Below are 6,298 nucleotides of genomic sequence, written 5' to 3' on the forward strand. Positions count from 1 at the left end.
GTAGATAAAACATTTGCCCCAATATTTTGGTACAAGATCTTTCATATGTTTAGTAAGTTCCCTTCTCTTCCCAACACACTGTTAGACTGGGTTTTCTACAGTTTTATTTTAGATTTTGGCAGATACACACAGAGATGTGAGGATGGCACAGGACCGGGCAGTGTTTCGTTCTGTTGTACACAGGGTCGCTAGGAACCAACTACATGGCACCTAACGACAACCATATGCAAGGCAATATGGCCCATTATTTTCTGTTCTTTATTGTTCTTATCTGTTGTTGAAATCAAGATAACACTAACCTCCTAAAATCATCCAGGCAGCTGTTATACTTCTCCTACTTTCTGGAACAACTTGTATAAGACAGGAATTAATTACTTTTTCAAAGCTTGCTACATCTAAGGTCACTATTTAATTTGTCTATAATTCATGTCACCAGAACACACTAGAGAATAAAAAGGAGCATTATTAATAATTATGCCAGGGCAAAAATGAGTGAGTAAACACTATTCTAAGCAAAACCAACTAGAACTAGAACTGGAGTCTGGAACTTAGCAGGAGAAGATGACTATCAGTAGCATTTCAATGTCTTCATGCTTGGTTGATCTATTGAGGTTTATATTTCTTTAAGCATTTTTCAAATTTATTATGCATGTTTGTTCATCATATTGTTTTTGTTGTTAGGTGCCGTTGAGTCAGTCCGGACTCATAGCAACCCTATGTACAACAGAATGAAACACTGCCCAGTCATGCGCCATCCTCACAATCTTTGCTATGTTTGAGCCCATTGTTGCAGCCACGGTGTCAATCCATCTCGTTGAGGGTCTTACTTTTTCTTCACTGACCCTCTACTTTACCAAGCTTGATGTCCTTGTCCAGGGACTGGTCCCCCCTGATAACATGTGCAAAGTACATGAGACAAAGTCTCACCATCCTTGCTTCTAAGGAGCATTCTGGCTGCACTTCTCCCAAGACAGATTTCTTTGTTCTCTGACAGTCCATGGTATAGTCAATGTCCTTCGCCAAAACCATAATTGAAAGTCATCAATTCTTCTCCAGCCTTCCTTATTCATTGTCCAGCTTTCGCATGCGTATGAGGCTATTGAAAATGCCACGGCTTGGCTCAGACACACCTTAGTCCTCAAAGTGACTGCTTTCTAACACTTTAAAGAGGTCTTTTACATCAAATTTGCCCAATGCAATACATCCTTTGATTTCTTGAGTGCTGCTTCCAGGGGTGTTGATGGTGAATTCAAGTAAAATGACATCCTTGAAAGTTCAATATTTTCTTCGCTTATCACAATGTTGCTTATTGGTTCAGTTGTAAAGATTTTTGTTTTCTTTATATTGAGGTGTAATCTATACTGAAGGTATCAGGATTGGAGGGAGACTCATTAACAACCTGCGATATGCAGATGACACAACCTTGCTTGCTGAAAGTGAAGAGGACTTGAAGCACTTACTGATGAAGATCAAAGACTACAGCCTTTGTCTGTCATAGAGGTTTATTGTTTTTAATCTGTTATACCTATAGTTATTGCCGTATCTTTTTATTGTTTTTAATTATTTCCCTCTTCTTCATTTTCTCTTGATAAGATTATTAGAAATGTGTTTATCTTGTTTATCCTTAGCAAGAATTAGACTTCTGGTTTTGTTAATTTTACACAGGGTATTTGTCGTTAGTGTAATCTATTTCTGTTCCATCAATTTGAGCTCCTGAACTTAATTATGCCTCCTGTCTTTGTTTCTTTGGCTTTCCTCTATCGCTGTTTTTCTAACATCTAATATTTAATGCTTAGGTCATTTTTAAACTAATATTATTATTACAAAAGCAATAATATTTCATCAAATAATAAAAATGCAGGTAAGCAAAAGTGATACAATACAAACATATCACTACCCTCCAGAGATTGCCACAGATAATACCTTGCTGTGTATTAGTCTGGATCTTTTTCTATGCATATAGTTTACTAAAATGAGATTCTACTGTATCCACTGTTTCCGAATCTGCTTCATTTAATTAACCATCTTCATCTTCCAATTTTAACAAATTTTCATTTAATTTAATACCCAATCCACCTTCCAATTTTCCAAATGGTCCCAAAAACCTTATGTAGAGTTGGTATAATATATGATTTTTATATTGCTTCAGTGTCTCTCAATCTAGCAGTCACCATTTCGTCACACAGTTACGAACTCCATGGCGGCTGATTCATAAAGGATGGGATGTTGTTTTTGAACTCTGACTTTATCAGCTCCTGAAGCAGAGTAGGTTGTTGGTTAGTGAAATACAGAGGGAGGGAACTTATCTGAGGTCAGCCTAGTAGCTAGACAGTGTGGGAGAGTGGAATACTGGCTCGTACCCATAACAAAAGTGGGCTTGCTTCCCGGAAAGGGATACAGGCAAATTAAAACCACTTGTCTTTTTGCGTGAGACAAAAATAATAATGGAAAGGGTTTTCTTAGAAAACAAACGTTGAAAATAATAAGCTGTGCTTGCCTTCCTGTTAGAAACAGTTATGAGCACTTCCCATGAATCAAGCCCAGTATGTACCACATGAATGAGGAAGACCCAGGTGGGAATAAATATGGAGGGAAGAAGGAAGAAAGGGAAAGATGGAAGGTGAGAAGGTCAATTAATATTTATCAGGCAACTACTTTTTGTCAGTCTTTGTTCTAAACAACAAAATGTGCAGTAATTACAGATACAGACAAGGAAGACATGTCTTGAGTCAGGTTCCTTGAAAAAACGACTCTGAGACAGAAGTTCAAAGAGGGGTGTTAACTTCCCCAAGGTCATACAGCTCAGAGAACAAGGATGGGAACACTGATTTGTCTCGAGTCTTGAACAAAGCCCATTTTCTTCACAGACTCAGGGCAAAGGTGGAGACCAGTAGAAGAAACACTCATAAAACGATACTGTTGAATCCATGTTTTCTCAGTAGTCATTGTTCATTTAAATGTATCTGACTTTGGGCTTAGATAAGAAACCCTTGGGGTCATTTTGCTCATTGCTTTGTGTCAGTGGGAGGAGTGGAAAGATCCTGGTTTTTCATCTTTGAGAAAAGGTAAAACATAAGAAATATGATAAATATGACAACTGGAATTACAGACCTCATGGAGGTTCAGTTTAATTCACAGGACACTGCAACAAACTTTGAAGTCTGGATGGCTTCCAAAACTTCCCTGTTAGCATTAATCTTTGTAAGAATTGTTTTATTAAACCGTAGATGATCTGCTTTCCTGGCAGACCTCATGGGGGGAAAGAACATTTTTCTCCTTATTTTGCTGAAATTTATTTTGCCAACAGTGAATAGGATTTACTGTCCGTTTCAAAGACAAGTGCTGGAATCTCAATTATTATAAAGACGGTGGAGAGGGAGAAGCAAGTTTAAAACTTACAATATAGAAAGACAAAAGTGAATTATTAACAAATAAAATACGGGGTGTGTAATATTTTACACCCACAACCCCGCTCCCTGCTGCCATTAAAATGCCATTAAGTGACACTTTACCTTAGACTTGAATTTGCAGATGATACCTTAGCTCTTTTTGTCCAGATTTCACTTCCCTAGTATGCATTACTTTTTAATATCCAGGTGAGAACATTTGCTCTTTATCAGGTAAGGTCGCAAATTGTACAACACTCTGTGTCACTGCTAAGTACTGTTTCTTCCAGCACGGTTACAATAATGCGCATTTTAAAGTCAAGAAAACACAAGCTGAAGAAATGCTGGATTTTTTCAATTTTAATTAATTAATTTATTTTTATGTCTCCAAATACTAAGAATCCTTCTACATCTGCTTCCCTTAACCGAAACTTCTCATCAGGGCCCCTTCACACTTCTCTTTGAGCCTCTACTGTTCCTTTCCTATAGTCTAACTTTTCTGCAAACTTCCTTGTCTCTTCAATCAGATGGTAACTCTCACTGTACATCTCTCATCTATGTGAGAATTTGTACAAGAGATTGGTTCAATCCATTAATGCCGAGCCTTGGTCCTCCTTCAGGATACCCATTTTGGGTGAGGATTTATAAACTAGCCCTTCAAAGCCACCCATCATGACTGCAAGCCTGGCATAATAATAAATTATTATACGCCTTTAAAAAGAAAACAGCAGAGGCTAATCTTTGAGAACCAATTTCTGCCCTTATTCTTCTAGTGGAAACCCTGGTGGCCTAGTGGTTAAGTGCTATGGCTGCTAACCAAGAGGTTGGCAGTTCAAATCTGCTAGGCGCTCCTTGAAAACTCTATGGGGCAGTTCTACTCTGTCCTATAGAGTCACTATGGGTCGGAATTGACTCAACGGCAGTGGGTTTGGTTTTTGGTTTTATTCTTCTAGTATCCTGGACGGCACAAGTCTTGTCCACTCTAGCTACCCACAGTGTTTTCAGGGCGTCCGCTGGATTTAACTGGCCAACATCAAGAGGTTTCCAGAAAGGTCCCAACCCATACATCTTACAGTGGATATACTGAGGTGCATCGTCTAGAATCCCCGTCAGTATGGAGGCAATCATTCTTCCCAGCTGCCAGGAGTGTTGGCAGGTGGCAGCTCACAACTGAGTCCTTCTCTGGAAATTGCTCTGTACTGATAAAGAAGTTGCCACACCCAAGGTATCATCCTCTCCCCAACAACTCTACCTCCAAAGTCTGGTCAAAGAGAAAGAACAAAGTCCCAGCCTCTTTGCTTCAATTGCAGTGAACTCTGAAGGACCATCCCAGCTCCAGCTGAGGCGTCTGTTGCAATGACAGTCTAGGTTAACTTCTTCCTTTGCTCAGCCTTGCTTCTTAATTTCTTACAGATATTACATAAATCTTCTACATGCAAATTTGTCTCAGAGTCTGTTTTCAGGGAACCTGAACCAAGACACATGTCCTGGAAGAACGTTTCAGCTGTTCAGGAGGTCAAGACGCTTTCAGAGAAATGTGATCAAGTCTCAAAGAGTAATGGAGAAGGACAAGGTGATCAAGATAGCAAAAGTGGAGTGGAAGGAATAGTCAGGGCACTGGAGAGAGGCATGAAGAGGGGTTCTTTGAAACGGACTGTGGTGTCCATTTCTGAAATGCCTCATTCTTTTGGAGTTTGGCCAAACCCACCTGGCTGAAGTATGTGGTAGAATCTCGTTGGTTGATGATGGACTCACCAATGCTGAGCCTGCGGGATATGGTAGGAGAACTCACAACTTTGACGTGCTGCTGTCATCACTGTCCTCACAGTATACTAAGGAGAACTCAGAGCATGTTTCTTAAAGTTACAAGTTCAACCAGAAACAAAATGACATTGTATTCTGCAAGTAAGACATTTTTAGTTTAACTGAGGATGTGGGTATCCACATAATATAGTGCCACCTTGACAACCCTACAACCAGGGGCATTGGTAACTATATGAGGTGCCTCTAAATTTTTCTACCACAATGAAACGAAGAAGCATCAATTCTGCAAGGTTGGACTTGTATCAATCTCTGAATATTTAAAGAGTCTTTAATATTCAGTTATTCAACTATTACGAGTACTGTCCCAGAAGAAAGTCCTTGGAGTTTCTCACTCAGTGCCAGATGGTATGTGATCAAGCATTTAAAAACTTTTAGGACTTTTGTATATTAATAAGACAGTTGAATGAATTTATTGGTGTTATACTTTTGGGCTTTCATAGTCACCCATTGCCCATTGCCATCATCGATTCCTACTAATAGTGACCCTATGGGACAGGGCAGAACTGTCCCGTGGGGTTTCCAAGGTCGTAACCTTTACAGAAGCAGACTGCCACATCTTTCTCCTGAGGAGTGGCTGGTGGGTTTGAGCCACCAACCTTTCAGTTAGCAGCCGAGCACTTAACCACTGTGCCACTGGGGCTCCTTTTCATAGTCGAGAGTGCAGCAAAAGCACCTAGATATAGTCTTATCATTTCAGTCTTAATCTTTGAAACTGAATGCTCTTTACATTACAATTGAAGTTCAATGACCAATCCACAACGTTCTGTAGAAAAATATAGCAAATATCAGACCATGAGATCCTGCTTATTGCCAACACTATTGACTATAGTGATGAACTTCTTTATAGGAAGGAAAAAGATTAGCAATTTTGCTCAGTCTTTCTGTGTTGTTTGGTAACTCTCAAGTAAGGACTTATTCCATGATGAGAAAATGAACAAATTCTTGGCAGAAGGAGACTGTGTACTTACAGGAGGGGGGTGGAAAATTACAACCTAATTTCTAGGAATGCACAAGTGGAGTCCAAAGCAAAATCAACAAGAAAGTTGAATGCTCTCTCATTGGAAATTTTCAGCAATTATCTCAGAATG

The sequence above is a fragment of the Loxodonta africana genome, chromosome 24, assembly GCF_030014295.1.
Source record: "Loxodonta africana isolate mLoxAfr1 chromosome 24, mLoxAfr1.hap2, whole genome shotgun sequence".
NCBI classification, from domain to species: domain Eukaryota; kingdom Metazoa; phylum Chordata; class Mammalia; order Proboscidea; family Elephantidae; genus Loxodonta; species Loxodonta africana.